General features: G+C 44.1%; 1 long non-coding RNA gene across 8 annotated transcripts in view; it reads left to right on the top strand.

The window, feature by feature from the left end:
• The first annotated feature begins 12639 nt into the window (after window positions 1-12639).
• Window positions 12640-20655, top strand: part of LOC143648223 (uncharacterized) — a 38720-nt gene continuing 30704 nt past the window's right edge. For all 8 annotated transcript variants that reach the window (XR_013158466.1, XR_013158464.1, XR_013158460.1 and 5 more), the window contains exon 1: window positions 12640-12831. This is a non-coding gene — a long non-coding RNA (uncharacterized LOC143648223). The remainder of the gene's footprint in view (window positions 12832-20655) is intronic.

Raw genomic sequence — 20655 nt, 5'->3', positions numbered from 1 at the left:
TGCCATAATCTGGTGAAGAAACGTGGGGCTGTGTGTGTGTGTGCGCGCCCATAGTGCCCATGTGTGTGAACACATGTGCTTAAGAGAGATAGTGAAGGCCTCTTTGTATCCAAAAGTTGAGATTTCCTTTGCTGTTTTGGTTTGCTAAAATTGCTAAAATGCAACATATCAGTAATGGACTGGCTTTTAACAATGGGGATTTATTAGCTTACAAGTTTACAGCTCTGAAGCCATGAAAATGTCCAAATCAAGGCATCAACAGGACAATACCTTCTTCCTGAAGAAAGGCTGCTGGGACTATGGGACTCCCTGTCACATGTTAAGGCACATGGTGTTCTCTGCTGGTCCATCCTTCCCTCTCGGGTTTTTTGTTGTTGTTGCTTTCAGCTTCTGGATTCTCCATCTGTGGCTTTCTTCCTTAGCTTCTGTTTCTTTTTCTTTCTCAGCATCTCTGACTTCTCTCGCTCAGCTTCTCCGTGTGCTTCTCTGAATGTCATCTCTTATGAAGGACTCCGGTAAGAGAATTAATACCAATCTGGGGCATGCCTGTACTGAAATAACCTAATCAAAAGGTCACAATAAGTCTACAGGAATGGATTATCTTCAAGAATACGATCTTTTCTGGGATACATAGAGCTTCAAACCATCAGACCTTCTCAATAGGTACTTTTCAGGGAAGAAGTTGTAGGGTGAGATGGGATTAGATGTAAGGCGAGATGGGGCTGTGAGATGGTGGAGGGCTGTGCTCAGAAGCCCAAGTTCCAAGTTGGATTCAATTTGCTTTTTCCTAGTTAAACAGTGTAAATATAGGAGTACAATTCCCAGGCTAGCCCATTAAAGCTGGTGATGCGTAATAAAGGGGATAAACTGTGCATTTTCTCCTGGTATTGTTTTCAATGCCCATGCATGCGATTGTGCAAAAACATGCACACCGATAACATTATGCGTTAGTTTTAGCTTTTTCTTGTGTGCGGCTAATCTGGGAATCAAACTATAATTTGTAACATAATTCCCAAGCTCTAAATAATTTTAAAAAGAACTTTTTGATCTGAGCAGGAGTGTGAGTTTGCATCTTAGGTTCCTTGTCTGCTTTTAAGCAAATACCATGCAATAGTTTGGCTTAAACAATGGGAATGTATTAGCTCACAGTTTTGGGATTAGAAAAGAGTCCAAATCAAGATGTCATCAAGATCCAGGAGACAGTGTTCTAAGGCTGGCTGCTGGCGATCTTTGGTCCTGGGTTCTTCTGTCACAAGGCAATGCATATGGTGGCCTCTCCTGGCCTCTCCCTTCTCTTACAGGTCTGCTGACTTTCAGTATCTTGTTTCCTGGGCTTTTAAAAATCTATTGATCTGAGTTACATTCTATTTATAAATAGACTCTAGTAATAGGATTAAGACCCATTGTGGTCTTAATCAAAGGTCAAAAGGTCCTTAGAACGGGTTCACACTCACAGAAATAGATTAAGTTTAAGAACATGTTTTTCTGGGTTATATACAGCTAGCGCCAAAGCACCACAGGTGGCGCCAGTCTGGTCCACTTCTATGGAGAAAATGGAGAGTCAGTAGAGCTTCTTGTAGAATATAGCGGAAATACTTGCAGCATCTCCCAGGCATATCATTTCTTTGAGAAAGAGGAGGTGAAATAACTAGAGATCTGAGCTAGCTCAGAGCATAGACAGAATCTTGATGTTTGTGGACTTCACTCACATTTATGCAAAGGAAATGGGTATGCTAATTGCATGTTTCCTCTTATTCACAATTTCATTTTTCTCTCCCTTCTGCCTTCCTCGGGTTGTTTTAAGTGTAATTTGGAGGTTCTGCAAGAAAAATAGACTTTCTAACAGACCCAGATAATGTTGGGTGCATTAAGACAATGAAGAAGGAAGGAGGGAGGAAGAGCAGCAGAGAGGGAGGCAGAGAGGGGCAAAGGAAAGACCAATCATGGGGTAGAAAAGAAGAGACATGTCCTATACAACATTTCATTGGAAATGCACTTTGTTTTAGTTTGCTAAAGTTGCCAAAATGCAAAATACCAGAATTGAATTGGCTTTTATAAAGAAGATTTATTAAGTTATAAGTTTACAGTTCAAAGGCCTTAAAAATGTCCCAACTAAGGCATCCAGAGAAAGACACTTTGGCTCAAGAAAAGCCAATGCCTGTCACATGGGAAGGCATGTGGCTTGTACCTGCTGGTCCTTGTTCCTGGTTTCATTGCTTCCAGCTTCTTATGCCAGCAGTTTCCTCTCTAAGCATCTGTGGGCGCTCACTTAGCTTCTCTGGGTCAAAAGTGTGGGTTCTGGCTTGCTTAGCATCTCATGGGAAGGCACACGGAAATGTCTGCTGAGCTCCTTTCCTGGCTTCTGGTTTCAAATGGCTCTCAGAGATCCTGTGGGTCTTTCTGGCACTTTCCTCTGCCTCTCCTTATGTCTGTGTCTAAGCTTTCTCTTAAATGTTTCCCCGTGTCTGCTCTTTTAAGGACTTCAGTAAACTAATCAAGACCCACCTTGAATGAGTGGAGTCACACGTACACCTAATCAAAAGGTCACATTCACAATTGAGTTTGTCACATTTGCATGGAAACAGCCTAATCAAAAGGTCCCCCCTTTTGATTAGATCATATATCTAATAATGATATTGAATCATTATTAGAAGAACAAGGCTTTTCTGGGGTACGTAACAGTTTCAAACCAGCAAACATTATCTAGCAGGAGGGCCACAGAGAGCATAGGAGAAGTCAACACAGGAATGTATATAGTTCTTGTGGAGGTCGGTTGGTGTTGGCTTTTGCTCTTCTTACACTCTAGGTGATCACACATTTACTTCTGGTGGTCCTCCTTTTAAGAAAATTAACATTCACATCGCAAAATTAGATTTTGTTTTTAGAAAACATTTATTAAAGTGTTCTCTTAGAAGAAAACCATTTCAGTATCTGTTTTAGTTTGCAAGCTGCTGGAATGTGATATACCTGAAACAGAATGGCTTTCACAAGGTGAATTTATTAAGTTGCAAGGTTACAGTTCTAAGGATGTGAAAATATCCAAGTTAAGGCATCCAGAGAAAGATACCTTGGTTCAAGGAGGCCGACGATGTTCAGGATTTCTCTCTCAGCTGGAAAGGTACGTGACGATGTCTGCTAGCTTCTCTTTAGGAATCATCAGTGGCTTTCCTGGGGCTCTGTCCGTTCTGCTGGCTCTGTCTGTTGTGGTGGTTCTAAAGCTTTTTCCAAAATGGTTCCCTCTTAGAGGGCTCCACGTTGAATTGGTGGAGATGCATTTCCATGGAAACCGTCTAATCAAAAGTTACCACCTACAATTGGGTTGGTCACATCTCCTGGGAATGATCAAAAAGCTCCCACCCAGCAATGCTGAATGAGGATCAAAGAACTTGGCTTCTCTGGGGTCCACAACAGATTTAAACTGTGTTTTGCTGTTTAGAACATTTATTCATCGAATAGGAAGGGTCTGGGACATTTAAAGGTAAAATGAGAAAGCCACTGCTAACTAAAGGTTGACTGTAGATGGTGATCAGACATCACCAGTTTAAGCCAGTGAGAATATGGGAGTGGCTTGTAAGACATTCAGGGCACATGGGGCTTCCAGCAAGGGATGACTGTGCAGCGAATTGCCTCAACTAACAGGCTGCCACCCTGTCTTCAAGGAATGCGGCTTATTTTCTGGAAGGAGCGACAAAGATGTGTTTAATGCTCACTCCTTTAATTTGTGTCTGAGTTTCTTTTAAAATAATTTTTATGTTGAAATAATGTCATTCTTACAGAAAGGTTGCAAGTAGAGTTCCAGTAACTCATTTTCTGAACCTGATGACTTTAGCATGCAATTCCTCCTAGCAAGGACTTTCACCCATATAATCATAATACATTTGTCAGGATAAGGAAATTAACATTGATGCATTTCTACCATCTAATCATCAGATGCCATTCAAGTTCTGACAGTTAACTAAATAATGTTTGCTATTGTAAAGGGATCTAATCCTGAATCTCTTGTTGCATTTAGCTGTCATGCCTTTTCAGCTTCCTTCTCTCAGAATAGTTCTTCGGTCTTTCCTTGACTACCAAACTTTGATACTTTTGAATATTATAGACTACATATTTTGCAGAATTGTCCCTCAGTTTGGGTTTGTCTTATGTGTCCTCTGATTAGATACAGGTGATGCATTTTTGGCAGGAATACCACCAAAGTGATGCCATGTTCTCACTGCATCCGATCGAGGGGCACATGATTTCATTTTGACCCATTATTGGTATTGTTCACTTTGCTTACCCAATTAAAGTGGTGTCTGTCAGGTTTTTCTATTGTAAAGTTATTCTTTCCTTTTGAAATTAATAAGTATTTTGTATGGAGATATCTGAGACTATACCAATTTCCTATTGCTTATCAAACTTTTATTCACTAGTTTTTTTTAAAAATGCAAATGCAATGATTTAATGACTAGAAGCAAAGACAAAGCAATAGAATTGTGCTTCTTTTGCAAACTGGGGACAATAAAATATTTAGCTGCAATTTTTCCCATACAAACATGAAACAATATTCATATAGAAGAAGCACCCTCACAAATAACTGATGGATGAGGAACACACACCAAAGTTCAGCCAGAGCAAAACACAGACTGAAAATTGTTGGGGTTACTCATATTTTAAATTCAACACGCTTGCTCTATTTAAAAATTAAAACATGAAGAAGTTTGTAATAAATTGCTTCCATTTCCAGACATTACAGAGAAAGCATATGACCATTTTTTATGACGGTTAAAGTCTCAAATTTGAAATTACTGCTATACCACTTATGAAAATAATTTTAGGTAAAATTCTATCCTCCAGCAAACTGCTGCAATATTAAAAATTTGCTCTACAATTATGGTTTTCACTAATTTTAACATCTACTGATGTTTCTCAGATGAATTAATTATTTTTATGACGGTTGCTAAACAGTGATTTTTCTAATTCCATCATTCCTTTATTTATTAATTGGCACTTTACTGTAAGGAAAGTTTTTTCCTTTTTTCCATTTATTTATTCCTATCAGTATGAATTCATAGATTCCTCCTTTATTACATGGTTATCATCCATTACTGATATTATCATTCATTACTAATTTGTTTATTTTCTGAACTAACTAAATAAATAAATAGATAAAATTGTTCCAGGTTTTGAACAGTGGGAGTCCTTTCAAGCTGCCATGTGTCTTTTTGATAAGTGCCCGTCATTCTCTGAGAGGCGTGAGTCTTTTGAATGGGAGTTCAGCCTGGGTAGAATGGAAAGGGAGCCTTTCTTAGAGATTGAAGACCTGGGTTTTAGCCCTCTGGATTACTTCTATTCCTAGCTGGGCATCCTAGTGGAGTGGCCCTTTTGCTCTCAGGCTTAAAATAGGGATAATTAATACCTCTTCCCATCTGGGGCACTTGCTGTGTAATTCAACCTAAAAGGGGAGGTTGCAATATAGGCTGATTTCCGTTCCTACAGTCTCGGTGGAATCATTCTGTGCATTGATATTTCTTGGTGGGCTAATCATTTGGAGAGGCACCAACTGAGAATCCTGTCTGCCTTTCTTGTTTGTAGCCTGTGGAGGTTGGATGTTCCAATCAAATAAATATATGTTTGAATGAGTTTTCCCTCCCTCAAGTGTTTAATGCAATGCAGACTTAAATCCTTTCCACAAGGGTGCCCTGGCCTGGGTGGCACAGGTCAGTGCAGCAGAGACATTTCCTGGGGGAAGGATCCCCCTCCTCCTCTGGCCCTAGAACGATGCCTGCCTTATCTTCCATTCTGCGCAAGCCCCTATCTCAGCTGGCTCTGGGCCATACAAACAGATGGAAGTGGGTGTGGGCCGGCCAGGACTCCCAACCATGTCAAGCGAATTATTTAAAGGCAGGAATTCAGAACCAGGAATGCCCCCCATGACCGCCCAGGGGGAAGGTGGGGGTAAGAATGGCATGCGAAGTCATTTGTAGCCAGGCTCCAGCTTGTTTTGCACATCTTAGAGGAGATTATGGGTATGGAAGTGCCTGGCTCAGCACCTGACCTAGGATAGACACTTAAAAAAACAGTGGGTGCCCGCGTGGTTCAGTGGTAGAATGCTCGCCTTTCATGCAGGAGACTTGGGTTCAATTCCCGGACCATGCACACTGCCCGCCCCCCCAAAACTAGTCTCTGGGGTGGATGCAAGGGTAATTCAGTGGTAGGATTCTCGCCTGCTATGCTGGAGACCTGGGTTCGATTCCCTGCCCATGCACTCCCCAAAACAGACATGCAAACAACAACAACCACAAAATTCAACAAATGGTGCTGCAATAACGGTATACTCACATGGAAAAAGAATGAAATGTGATCCCCACCATACAGCATACAAAAAAAAAATTCAGTTAAAAAAACAAACAAACCACTCTGGACACTTCCCTCACCTACACTCAGCCCCAGAGCTGCACGGCATGTGCTAGACATTTCATGCACCTCCACCCCCATTCTGCCTGCCTCACCTACAACCTCTGTCCCGACCTTCCTTCGTGGGAAGGCTTCCCTGAATACTTACAAACACAAAACGAAAACATGCAAACTTAGAATGAATGAAATTGTAATTAAATCTGTACAAAAAGAAACGTGATATCAACCTTATGAATCATTTAATTCAGTATTCATAAAAATTTCATTGTATTTGGAAACGATCTGGTTAGATTTTCCTTCGTTTCTATGGTGATTACTGAGAACACTGCAGAAAATCTAAAAGCAAATGAGTTACTTATAGGTAAATACTTTCGAAACTAAAAATTATTAAAGATCTATGGAAAAAATACATTTGTGTTGGATGAGCATGTATTGCAGTGTGTTTGACATGATACGGAGTATTGTCTCTAAATGAGGAGAGCCAAGGATGTCCAAAGGAACTCAGCCAGCCAGACTTGTTAGGTAGTGAGCTCCCAGGCCTGGTGGTGACACCACAGAGGCTGCACAGCCAGAGTTTTGCTGAGCAGGAAGGACCTTCTTGTGTTGGAAGGTGGAGTGGGAATCAGCTCGGCTTACGACCCCTGTGACCCTGAAAAGATCACTCCCTTCTCTTGGTCTCAGGGTCCTCAACAAAAGATAAAATAAACATGTAAAAATCCTTTAAGCTTTTTTATATCTGTAACGATTCTGTCTGAAGGAATTGGACTGCATGATCTCTCTTCATCTTTGAGACTCTAAAATTCTATGCATTATCCCCTGAGCTTTGTTTCCAGGAGCTATTTATTTTGGGCATCAGTTTCTGCCTAGCCCATAGTCGAGCTTTCAGACTCTCTCATTGCTAGCATCTCCTCTGGAGAGGAAGCATACCAGGCAGGTTTTGTGAGCTAGCATTCTGCCCCTTTTAAGCATAATTGAGGCCCTGCCCTGGGGACTGCACAGAAAGAAAGGTAGGCGCTCTTTGCAATCCATTAGTATACTAGTTTGCAGCTTGTGCTTTAAAGAATTATGTCAAAGGGAGGAACTCACAAAGGAATGATACTCTGCTATGGTGGGATGACTGAAGGGCTACCTAGAGGACGGTGTCAGGGAGAGGGAAGGATGGTAAGAGTGAGGAGTGCACCCATGGCCCCTGCCAATGTTGGCTGGTGCTGTAATCAGCAACTCTGCAGGTTAGCGAGGGCCATTCTGATTGCTCATCTCTGTTCAATTCTGAAGGGGGATACTGTATCAGGGGGATACTTGTACCAGGACAAATTGCATGGCCAAGTCTGAGGAGGGGAGATAGCATCCTCTCCCAGGTGAGGGCAGAGAAGATTTATGAACAGGACGTGTATAACAAATAACTCCAAAATTATAATGGCTTACTACACCAAAGCTTGGTTTCTATTCTTTTCTTTTATTTTAATTCAATATTTTTATTGAGATATCTTCATGCACATACAGTCCATCCAAAGTATACAATCAGTGGCTCACAATAGCATTGCATAGTTGAGTATTCATCACCATTATCATTTTTAGAAAATATCCATCACTCCAGAAAAAAGAAATAAAAAGAAAAAGGGAAAAAAACATACATCCCATACACCCTACCCCTCCCTCTCATTGACCACCAGTATTGCAATTTACCCCAATGTTTTTTTTTTTTTTTTTTTTTTTTTAAAGGAAAGACAGAGAGAAGGAAGGAAGGATAGAAGGAAGGAAGGAAGGAAGAAAGGGAAACATTTCCAAACATTTTCTTGCTTTATTGTATTTTGTTTTTCCGTTTTTGTTACATGGGCTGGGGCCGGGAATCGAACCGAGGTCCTCCGGCATAGCAGGCAAGCACTTTGCCCGCTGAGCCACCGCGGCCCACCCCAATGTTTTTTTTTAACCCCTTATCCCCACCTCTGTATTATTTATTTATTGTTTGCCCTTATTTTTTTTTACTCATATGTCCATACCCTGGATAAAGGGAGCATCAGCCACGAGGTTTTCACAATCACACAATCACATTGTAAAAGCTATATAGTTAATACAATTGTCTTCAAGAATTAAGGCTACTGGAACACAGTTCAACAGGTTCAGGTACTTTTCTTGCACCACACCAATACACCAATACACCATAAACTAAAAAGAATATCTATACAATGCATAAGAATAATCTCCAGGATAACCTCTCAACTGTTTGAAATCTCTTAGCTACGGAAACTTTATTTTGTCTCATTTCTCTCTTCCCTCTTTTGATCAAAAAGCTTCCTCAATCCTATGAAGCCAGGTCCGGGCTCGCCCCTGAGAGTCCTGTCCCACATTGCCAGGGAGATTTACACCCCTGGGAGTCATGTTCCATATAGGGGAGAAGGCAGTGAGTTCACCTGCCAAGTTGGCTTACAGAAAGAGGCCACATCTGAGCAACAAAAGAGATTCTCTGGGGGTGACCCTTGGGCATAATTATAAGTAGGCTTAGTGTTTCCTTTGCAGGAATGAGAAAGATTGGTTTCTTGCATTTGCCTCAGGTCCATAACAAGTCCACAGCAGCACTGCTCTAGGTCACCTTCTCTCTGGTACTAGGCTAATGAAGCAGTGGATCTGGAATATTGCCAACCTTGTGGCAGAGGGAAAAGAGCTTATGGTAAACCTTGAATTGGCTCTTAAATCCTCTGCCTGGAAGTGACTTGTGTCACTTCTGCTCATTTCACAGACCAGGACAAATTGCATGGCCAAGCCTGAGGAGGGGAGATAGCATCCTCTCCCAGGTGAGGGCAGAGAAGATTTATGAACAGGACGTGTATACCACAGGTGTTATAGAAAGAGCTCCTCTGCCTGTTGAGAAGTTTCTTTTACCACTTCCCAGGCAGGGGAGATTGCTGCTCACTTGGGCTTTCCTGAAACCCTTAGCACTCACTTCTCCCAGGACTGCCGTGTCTGCATGTTCTGAACAAACCCCATTCATTATCCTGTGCCATCCAGGCCTATTGTTCCTCTTTATCTTCCACCTTGCATGAGAAAACTACTGAGTTATAGTTTCAGGCCACTGTCTTTTAGAGCTGCTGTTTGGATCAGCTGTTTGAACAGAACTTAAATTGAGTGTTTAAACATGATTATTTTCACAGCAGCTGTGGGAAGAACACTTTGATTTTTCTTCCCTTTGTAGAGGCTCTGAGAAATGGTTAAGGGCCTCGTCCTGAAGCCACAGATCGAATCTTTTGTAGATCCCAGAAGTCTTCAACGATTAAGACAGAGGAAGCCTAAAAGAGCGTGTTGTTTAGGCTTCTGTGAGTCCAGCGGTCCATGAACGAACGACCAAGATTCTGGAAGACCCTTGAAATTGTGAGTAAAATCTGTGGGGTACTCGGGGTACTCCAGGGTTTGTGTCCAGGGCATGTGCAATTTTGGTGGCCAGGAGCCATAACTTACATCTGATTCTCAAAGGAACTGTGAATTTAGAAAGATTTAGGACCACAGAGTCTAATCTAATCCCTTTGTTTTATTGATGATTTCGAAAGTGGGGCTTGGCTCCTTGCTCCAAATGGGCTGACTTAATTTGATATCATAGCTGATAGCTTCGTTAGAAGATTTTGCCCTATACCTTCATTTTGTTTCAATGACTTAATTTCTCTAATATTACGACCTACTCTGGGAAAAAGGCAGGTCCTCTGGAAAGTTATATTGATTTTTAGAGCCACAAGAGTATCGTTTGGAACATTCCTGCCCTGGCAATTAATACCCTCTAAGCGCCTGCAGAGCAACCTCCAGCCTTCCCTTTGGTGTCCATGGGGACTCATTATGTTTCTAACAGGCAAGTATGAAAACTTATAGTGCCGGCTTACCAGAAAGGTTTGCTTCGGGAATTTCTCAGACAGGGCTGCTTCTGTCTTGTAAAGAAATCTGCATCGCATGAAGCAGAATGGAGACTGACTCTGGCAGAAGATGGCAATAGGATTGCATCAATGGTCCATGTCTGCCAGGCAAAGAATGAACATATTTTAATAGCATAGGTGTATTTGTTCTCCTCTTCCTCCATGATGCTGTTCAGAGGCGAGTAGCATTTCCTCTTTACAGATTACAAAACAAGAGTTTCAACATTTTACTAGCCTGCGGAGTTGGGATTCTTCAGGAGGTCCTGAAATGACCTGCTAGATGTTTATTTATATGTGCATTTGGGGCAAAGGGGGGCCTGTGATTTTCATCAGATTCTACAAAGGTCTCTCACCATAAAAGATTCAGAGTCACTATGCTAAGACGTCTTTTCTTTGTAAAATAATTTGCAGATTAGCCCAATTTTGAAGTTCAGTCCTTTTCAATGAGCAGTCTCCTTTTTAATTTGGTTGCTGACCTCCTCAATAGCAGACCAAATTGAAAACAAGAATAATCCCCAATCACTCACGTTGAGGTAACTTTTCCTTACCTGTAACTGTGCCCTAAAGTTTAAAATCTCACTTCTGCTCATGATAGTTCCCTAATAGTATGGAGGAGCAGAAAGAGACTGTAAAAATCATCAAGATTTATGGATGGGAAAACTGAGGCCCAGTGAGTGGAGAGCTGATCCTGTTCACATAAGTGGTTGGATTAGGGTTTGTTCTTTCTCAAGAAGTCAATTCTTGAGTTGGGAACCCCTTGCCAATATTTCTGAACAAATGACAATTCAGTGTGACTCATTTTTCTTGACATTATGCAAATGAAGGAAACAAGACTGAGGGGCCTTCTGTCCTGAGAGCAGGAAATGGGGCCTGTTTGGGACCTTACATTCTCATTCCCTTGGGACAGTTGGAGTGGCAGCAACGGCTTCTGGAAGAACCAGGTCTTTGTTCATTTCTGTTTCATGGGTGAGCTCCTCTCCAGCCGGGGTTGGGAGGGTTAGCTCCCAACCCACATTCCTTGGGAGAGTTAAACCGAAGGGAAGCTTATCATGACTCCTAGGTCTGCTGTCTCTAGAGCTGCCCTCAGGAGCGCCTTCCCTCCCCAGCCTCACTTGGCATTGAGGAAACCTTTGACTTGGATTGGACATGTGGAGCCAACCAGCCCCTCCCATCTGAAGCAGGGCCATGGCCACAGTGCAGCCAACAGCAGGGGCCCAGGGGAGTACTGAGCTAACACTGAGCTCACTTGGATTTTTATTTCTAAATTTCTTTTTGCCTCATTCTGGCTGGAGGGCCCCTGAAACCTTTGTAACCTCCATGAGGGGTGAAGTCTAGTGCTACCCTGAACTAACCAGAGATGGTTTCTGAGACGATCTCTGCCAGGGTTTTCTTCTAAGTGAACATTGACAGTGTTTCTTCAGAGCAGCCGATGACAAAGCACCTCAGAAATGCAGCTAATTATAAGAAAGAAGGATGTTGCTTTACACACAGGGGCAGAGCTGGAGGACCCTTCAGAGAGCATTCACTCAGCCTTAGGAAGAAACTGAGGCCTGCAGGAGGGCAGAGCTAGGAAGCAGCAGAGCCAGGCTAGACACACCCCTGTAGCCTCCAGATGACACCTTATGTTAACTCAGGACCCCCAAGTTAAAATTTCAAGAACTAAAGAGTATGGTGATTGAGATCTACAGTTTAACTTCTAAGGGGCTTTCCAGCACATCCTTATTCAAGCAAAGAGCGGTCCTTCCTTTCCCTTGCCATCAGAGTACTGCACTCACTTCCCTCTGCTTCTGGACATGACAGTGGCAGGTTATGTCCGGTGCCCGGCGCTCCTGCTGGGACTCGACAGCCACTTACGGCAAAAGATTCCTCCTCTTTTGCCGCTGGAGACTTCAAGCCGCCCTTCCCCCACGCCCTCCCCACCCGGCTCCAGCCGGTCTCTGTTGTGTCGGGGAAACCAAAGGGGATTTGTGATAATGGATGGAGCCACTCAGGTCCGACCCAAGGCCCAAGGAGCATGACCGGAGGCAAAAGGATAACCCAGAACAAAACACTGACTCTCACTCCCCAGGCAAGGAGAGGTGGCCGTGCCGCCAGAACCCTAATGCAGGCTCATTACTGAACCCATAAAACTCAAGGTTGGGGGGAGGGGGCGGGGATCGGAGTAGGGGAAGAATACATTATTATTGATGGCGTTGGTCTGGAGAGGAGGAGAACGTGGAGCTGTTTTTAACTTGGCGTGATTCATTTCCCGCCGGGGCTGCGGGGCCGAGGCGGGGCGCGCGCCGGCAGCCGGGGCAGGGCGGCACACTCCGCTGACGCTCGTTGATTTATGGTGCTTGATCAGGGGCTGTGCAAGGGGATAAAGTTTATGAGAGGAGGCGGCGTCTGCAGCGGGCGAGCTCCTTTCCCACACTGATTAGGATCAGCCAGGGCTTTGGAAACTGCAGTTCAGGATCTCGGGTGCCCCGGGAGCCGCTTCTCCCACTTCCTGCTCCTCCCTGCGACGGCCACCCGGCCGCTGGTCTCGCGGGGAGCCCAGGTCAGCACTGCGGCCTGGCCCTGGCCATGGAGGGGAGGGGGTGTGTGTGTGGGGGAGGGTGGCTGGCGCGGAACCTGGAGAAGCTGGGGTGGGCGGGGTGCCCCGCCTGGGAGGCAGCGTCATAGCCCCGGGAAGTCGGAAAGAAAGAAACATATCAAACAAAAAATGCGCAGTCACCCTGTTAGGAGATGAAAGAGGGATGCTAGGAATTTTTCTCCTCTGAAGGCTGAAGGAATTCTCATCCTCCACTTTGTTTTTCTATATTCCTTACACTTTTCCCATCACTTCCCCTACATGTATTTATCTTTGCATTTGGACTTGACTCTTATTTTATCTCTCCCTTTACATTACTATATATTTTTGGTCCCCTCAGAAGAGAGTAAACACCTACTTTGCCAGACGTCTCTAAACACTGCTGAGAGAGATTCAGAAACAGTCCTCAAGGGACTCCACGTCGCTGACAGTCATGTGGGGAGTCACAGCAGTCCAGGGCTCTAAGTACCAGGAGCAGAGTCTGAAGTGGACACTGCTCTAAGTGCTTTGGGGACATTAACTTGTTTGATCCTCACCGTGAGTTCAGCAGGGAGATACCATTATTATGCCTTTTTACAGATGGGAATTCTGAAGCCCAGCTAGGGGAAGTGACTTGCCTAAGAGGACTCAGGAATTTAAGTGGCTGACCAGGATTTGAACCCAGACAGAACGGGGCTAGCGCCTGTGCATTTAACCCCTCAGTTTCTTGGACTCTCAAGAGCAGAGTGGTGGGGGTGCAACTGAAACAACAACCATCTCTGCCAGGGAGAGTCAGGGTGGGCTTCCTGGAGGAGGTGTCATTAGGATTGGGGTTTGAAGAGTAGATATTCACCAGGCAGACATAGTGGTGAGAGAAGGTCAATTCTAAACAAGAACTTTCTCATTTTGGTCCTGAGTTCTCAGGCCCCTGCTCCTTTCACTTTCCATTTTGTATTTTTATCTCAACAGAGTGAGAGGGCAGAAGTTCAGAGCCTTTATATACTGGGTAAATGGGATCACCTTCTGTGCTGGTTTGAAACTGTTATGTACCCCCAGAAAAGCCACATTCTTCTAATCTAATCTTGTGGGTACAGACCTATTGTGGGTGGGAACCTTTAGGTTGTTTCCATGGAGAGATGACCCACCCAACTGAAGGTGGATCTTAATCCTTTCCTGGAGCCCTTTAAGAGAGAGAGCCTAGAGATGTTTACAGACAAAGAAGGAAAATACCCCAGGAAAAAGCAAGAAGGACCCACAGGAGCTGAGTGAGCCATTTGAAACCAGAAGCTGGAAAAAATGACAGCAGACATTGCCATGTGCTTTCCCATGTGACAGAGGAACCCTGGAAGACAGCTGACTTTCCCCTGAGAAGGTCTTTTCATTGGTATCTTAATCTGGGCATTTTGGGGACCTTAGAATTACAATTTGTAACTTCATAAATCCCCTTTGTAAAAGCCAATCCATTTCTGGTACATTGCATACCGGCAGTTTAGAAATGGAAACACCTTCCCAGGCCACTTCATTGATCTAGAAGGATCTCTCTGTAGCTACCGAAATCCCACCAGACCTGGAGGCTTAACAACAATGTCATTCGCTCCCAGAAGCTTTCCCTGATGGCTCCTTATTTCCCTACCAATGACTGAAAGCAATCTTTCTTCCTCCTTTCCTCCATCACATTTGCTTGTAAGCATTAAAGCTTCTCTCGGTTTGGCCTCCCTCTGTCTTTATAACTAGTATGTGAGCTTTTGGAAGGCAATGGTATATTCCCTCCCTCCCTACCCACTTCTGCCCCAGGTCTGCTTTAATATCCTGCGCACAGGTTCATCATAACTGCATTTGGTGAGTCAATGGGGAGAGCTGGAAAACTTCTGATCTTATAGGTGATTCATTTACGCCTTGATGGATTTCATTATCAAGTGAGCTAAAAATGGAGATGATGTGTGTCCCCTGCTGGAGAAGGTCTGGACCACCCTCTGCCAAAAGAACAGAAAGAACAGAACACTCCCAGCCACTAGGAGTGCATCATCCAAGCTGCTGGCTCAGAGTCCCTTAAAATCCTTCTAGACTAGGTACAGGATTAGTCCTGGGTCCTGGACACAGTATCGAATCAACCAACGGAAGCTACGCTGCTCCAGTTAAGGGGGATTGGACTGTGAGGGTGAGGGGCCGGGCAGATCATTGCATAATCCATCTCCATTTCAGCATGGCTTACTGTAAGGCCAATGGCATAGTGAACATTTGACTCCAAAGGGTATCGTATCATTTTAGGCACCTGCCAGAGCCACTGCTCTCAGGAGGTCAGGGCTGTGTCTGGTTCTTTGTTGTATTTTGTGTTTGTTTAGAACTAGCTTTTTAAACAATTAATTGAAAAATTAATATGTGCACATGACTTAAAAATTCAAATGCTCCAAAGAATATACAGTGAAAATTCTGTCTCCAGTCTCATCTCATCATCTCCCTTCTCAGGTACATCCTTAAGTGCTCCTCCTACAAGAGATGTTAGATGCACGAATATGCAATTTGAGGTTGTCGTGAATGTTCTCCATGCATTTGCAGGTGAGGGTGACGTTGTCATGGTTGTTGACATTCCGGATAAGAAGGTTAAGTTACGTTGACCTTGAGAAATTAGAGATCTAGTGCTGTATATTCTGAATGACATTTAGTAATGTAAACTATGTAGTAATAATTCCTGCACATCTCAAATACTATCTGGGAACAGACTGGTCTGGCCTCACGGTACTAAAAAGAGCAGACCACAAAATGGATATGGACAGAGAATGTTGGGCCATTTTAGCAAGTGCCAGTATGCTGTCAGGATTGATTATAAGGAGCATAACTGATGGAGATAAAAAAATTAGTTGTTGGGTATTCTCTTATTATTTATAAATGTCATGTAATCTGTTGGTTACTCTGCTATACACTGGAAGAAGGGAGAGTCACAGAGGTGAATAAGATACCTTCTACTATAATAAGAAGGACCGATATGTACTTCTATAACAATAAAATAATGGCTGACTTTGATAGACCAGGTGAAGGAACTGGCATCATTTAATCTAAGGAAGACAAAGAGAAGAGGTGACTTAATTACTCAAGTACGTGGTAACGTACGTTGAGTTGGTCATCTGTAGCTACCTCCCCATTCTCCATTCCCTGTGCCCCAGCCTCTTCTGTGCCTCTGTATGGATGATCTTTTACATGGCACGACACCCTAGAGCTTGCCTATAGCAAAGGATTTCCAGCCTCTGAACAGCCTGAGTTGTCTGGAGACCTTCTGTTGGATACTCCAGTGACCGCCGGGAACCCCTCCGTGCTCTCTGGAGCCACATTCTGGGTAATGGGGAAGGAGGTCCTTTGCCTCTCTCCCCTGTGTTAAATTCTAGTAGTGAGGTCCCAAAGCTCTACTGCCTGGGCTTCAATTTCCTCAAAAATGGTCCTTTCAGCTCTTGACAGGGCTCAGATACATGTCCAAATCATATTTGACCATGCTATACTCAGAATTCATCGTTTTTCTCCTCCAAAGAGCAGGACTGTCTCACCGGGTTGATCCAGACACCTTAGGTCTCCTTCCCCACAGCACGAGTTCCTTCCCAAGAGGTGCCTCTGTCTCTCACACAGACTTCAGACGTGTCCAGGTATGTCAGGGCCCTGTTCAGCTCAGGTTCAAACTAGGACCCAGGTCCTGCCTCCCCCTAATAATAGCAGGTGTTCTGATCAACTTCTCTAAGGAAAGTCAAATAAGGGACTGTGCATATAAACTATAGTGGGGGGGAGTGCGAGGGTAGTTCAGTAGTAGAATTCTCGCATGCCATGCGGGAGACCCGGGTTCAAAAGCAAAGAAAGAAAGAAAAAAAAAACAAACAAACAAATCTACAAATGGTGCTGCAATAACGGGATGCTCACATGGAAAAATGGAATGAAATATGACTCTCCATACAGCATACAAAACGCACACACACACACACACACACACAACAAGAAACTATAGCGGGAAAGATTTTAGAGAGTTAAAGGAAGAATGTTGTATATCAGGGTGATAATGAGGAAAGTTATTTTATTTCATTCTTCCCAGGAAGAGAATAGTCTATGGCCTTTCTTGGATAGTCAGAAATAGTCCTGGAGCTTTTCACGCTAAGCCCATTGGGCACTGATGTGTCCCGCCTTTCAAATCAAACAGTAGTGGCCTTTTCCCTAATTGAGGTAATGTGATTTTCTCCAGGTGAATTTTTTCCATACATTTTTCTTATGTCTTAAATCTTTAGCACCTGCAGGCAAAAAACTAATGAACAAGTAGTAAACAGATATGAATGGGAAAGCTTGAAAACCACTGAGCGTGCTGAGTCGTTCCTCTTTCTCTTTTAAGAGCACGTGTGCTTGTGGTCTCCTACTGCCTGCCTATGACGTCGCCATATTTTCTGCTATTAAAACTGTTCCTAGTTCATGGGGTGGAATGAAATAGCCCATTATTCCAGGGCATTCCCGAAAGAGCCTCGTGTTTTGCCACCTGGGCACCCTTCAGCACCATCGTTGTAGACTCTGCAAGGCTAGTTTCCTTTCCTCCTCTCCCTCCTTTCCTTTTCCCTCGACTGTTTCACGGTATGGCCCAAACTGACTCCCAGTCTCTGCCAAGCTAAAGATAACCTCTCCATGTGGGTTATCTTACATAGGCTAAATTTAGTCTCTGGGGTGATTTGGGGCTACCCCAACAAGTAACTCCAGGCAAGCGTATGAGTACCCACAGTTCTGAGTCCCCTCAGGAGACAGACAGAGCCAGGAAGGGGAGGGGATTCACAGAGAGGAAGGGGCAGGCGTGGGAATGAATGACGCAGAGGGAGACTGATAGGAAGGTAGCAAAGGAGGTACAGAGAAAGGGTGAAACGCTGTGACACACTGATGCAGCAGAGCAGGCTGAGTCCCTCTGAGGGATCTGACTGCTCCCAGTGAAGATTCTTTTTCGATCAGTTGTAGTAATGCAACCCCTAGAGGGAAAAGCCCAGGGCTAATCATGGCTCAAGAATTCAGTGGACCTGATATACAGATCGGGGTGTTTAATTTTATGATGTGGCTATGGGTTACACAAGAGACCAATAAAGTAACTCTATAAAATGTGGCTCAGGGCAGTGGTGTTGCAGTGTCTGCCAGAGCATCAGCCCAACTCAGAGGTGGTTTGAGAGCAGGGCTGATGTCTATCTGGTATGGCCTGGTGTGGCCATCCTGGTCCATAAATCTCCACCAGTTGTTGAATAGCTGCTGCTGCTCTTAGCTTCTGGAGGGTTTCCCTGCTGGACTGGCTTCCCAGCCCCCATTCTGGGACCTTCCCCACCGTCTAGCAACCCAATGCAGAGAGCCTGCAGATCCTGCTTTATATCTTATCTCTGGCACCACATCATTTCTGAGTGGCCCACGCAGTATGTGTTAAATACTTTAGCTTTCACCCACCCTACAACATGTCTTCCTGGGGGTGGGTCCTTTGAGATACCCGTGGCGTGGACCAGGGACTCAGTTCTGTTAGATTGTCCCTCAGCTGATCCCAGGCCAGCCCAGGGTGCCCAAAGGAGGCTTTCTTGAGGGCTGCCTGTCACTTTCCTGGTTGCTGCAAGGGCACACCCAGCTGTTCCCTTGAATCATACTTGGCTGACTCAAAGGAGAGTTTAGCAGGCTCAGAAACGATTTCAGGGTTGACGAACCCTTTTGGAGGAAAGAGACAAATTTGTATAGTGTCTCCAAAACCAGAATTGCATTTGGCCATAGGGTCTGAATAGACAGATATGCAGGAGGCATCTGGTTTCCCTTCATAGCCAGCCTGGAACCCTTGCGTGTCACCCCCTACAGGAGTTAGCTAGCCCCTTCCAGGTCGCCTCCACTCACAGGGAACTCAGCTCTTTGAAAAGAGGCCAAAAGGGGCTTTTTCTCTTTTTTTTTAAATGAACCAAAAGGAGCTAATAACTCCCTCAACGCATCAAATTGTGACCCCCTTTGTTAAGCGGAGATCTTCCCATACAAATCGCATTTTGGCCCCTCACTCAGATGGAACTGCAAATCCAAAGACGGCCCCGACGAAATCAGTACCATGTACTAATATGCATTATATTATCAAATGAACTGAGAGGTCATGCAGTCATTCACTCATTCAGTCAGTGTTTATTGAGAAGCTACTCAGTTGCTGGGCAGTGTTCTTGGTGCTGGAGATGAAGCAGCAGACTGGAAGAGAGGTCTCTCTCTTCTCTGAGAGACCTTCCAGTCCATTTAGGCTAGTACCAGACAGCTATGGAAACCATGGGAATCAGGAGTGGCTGAGCTTTTCTACTGGACCCCATGACAGGCCTGGGGCCGGCATAGGAAGGAGCTGCTTGCGTGACCTTGGGCAAGAAGCTTCTGTCCATGCTTCTCCTTTGCTCCCAGAGGTTGCTAACTGCCTGGTGGGTCCACTGAGAACATGGAATCCCTAAGATGGGCTCTCATTTTACAGACAAAGAAATTGAGACTCAGAAACCAAGGGTTGTTTGCAATCTCATTCCACACACTCTCTAAAAATGCTTGTGAGAGTCAAGTGACATTTTATAACACATTTTACTGAATTAAAAATGGAATGATTTTTAAATTTTTCATAACAAGAAATCCTAGACAACTCAGAGCAGAGAAAAGAAGACAATGAAAATTATTGATAAATTCATTATCTAGAAATAACCATTTGGTGTTTGTCCCTGAGGAATTTTCCTGGGTATATTTAATATATTTAATATATCTGTGGGTGTAGATATAGTATATATAAAATTTTATATAATTTATACATAACATAATAAGTAATACGTAATTTTATATAATTTATACATAACATAATATAATAGGTAATATATAATGTATACATACATTGTTTTTTGCCTTTTTCACCCAGTTATTTTCCCAATGAACACAATTTAAAAGTAAATACTAGTTTTTACAAAATATTTAATTACTTCCCCAAAGATCCCAGTGGAAAGCAAAGAGTTAAATCCCCTCAGAAGTCAAGTAGGCCTTTGCTAGGGGCAGCAGATCGCATTAGTCGGAGGTTTTGGGGGTGGAATGGAGATTTTAGTAAGATGGTGCCTTGAACTTGGCCTGGCTCCCAGCTCCAACCTGACAATTCTGGGGGTGATGGGAGTGATACCTGGAGAAGCAAGGAGCGCGACCTGGTGAAAAGAGCCGGGGCAGGGCTTTCTCCCCTTTCAGCGAATGTTTGGAGAACTTGGAGATAAGAATCTAAAGTCCAGGGCAGAATTTGGCTGCAGAATTCCGTGGGTCCTGAGGAAAGGGCTCCATCAGCCTATGTGAGCTTACTTCCTTGGTCCCTAGACAGTTGGAAGAACATGGGACAGCAGAGGGGCTTCCTTTCTGCCCCTGGCTGGACTGACTGACATCCTCCCGTCATGCAGCACACAGAAGCATCCCTTCCACGGCTCACAGGACTGTGGTCACTTAAGGAAGCCCCAGAAGCTGGAGCTGAGCTTCTAAGAAAGGACTGAAGAAAATAGGTCTGCACCTAAGGGGGCTCAGCAGGTGGAAAGAGAACAGGAAGAACCCACAGATCAGACTGCTCAAGAAGGTAACACCCCCAGAGCAGAAAACCTGCTTAAAATAATAAAGACATTCAACACGTTGCAACACATGACTTCCTGGAGCTAAAATGTATTTTTTGGGGGGATGGTGGTGGTGCGTGGTCTAGGAATCAAACCCGGGTCTCCTGCCTGAAAGGTGAACATTCTACCACTGATAAATGTATTTTGAGATAAAATACCCATTGGATGAATTAAAGCAGAATATGGACTTAGACGATCA

This window comes from Tamandua tetradactyla, chromosome 10 (assembly GCF_023851605.1).
Source record: "Tamandua tetradactyla isolate mTamTet1 chromosome 10, mTamTet1.pri, whole genome shotgun sequence".
In the NCBI taxonomy this organism is placed as follows: Eukaryota; Metazoa; Chordata; class Mammalia; order Pilosa; family Myrmecophagidae; genus Tamandua; species Tamandua tetradactyla.
The sequence above is the reverse complement of the archived record's forward strand: the minus strand, read 5'-3'. Positions and strand labels throughout refer to the sequence as shown.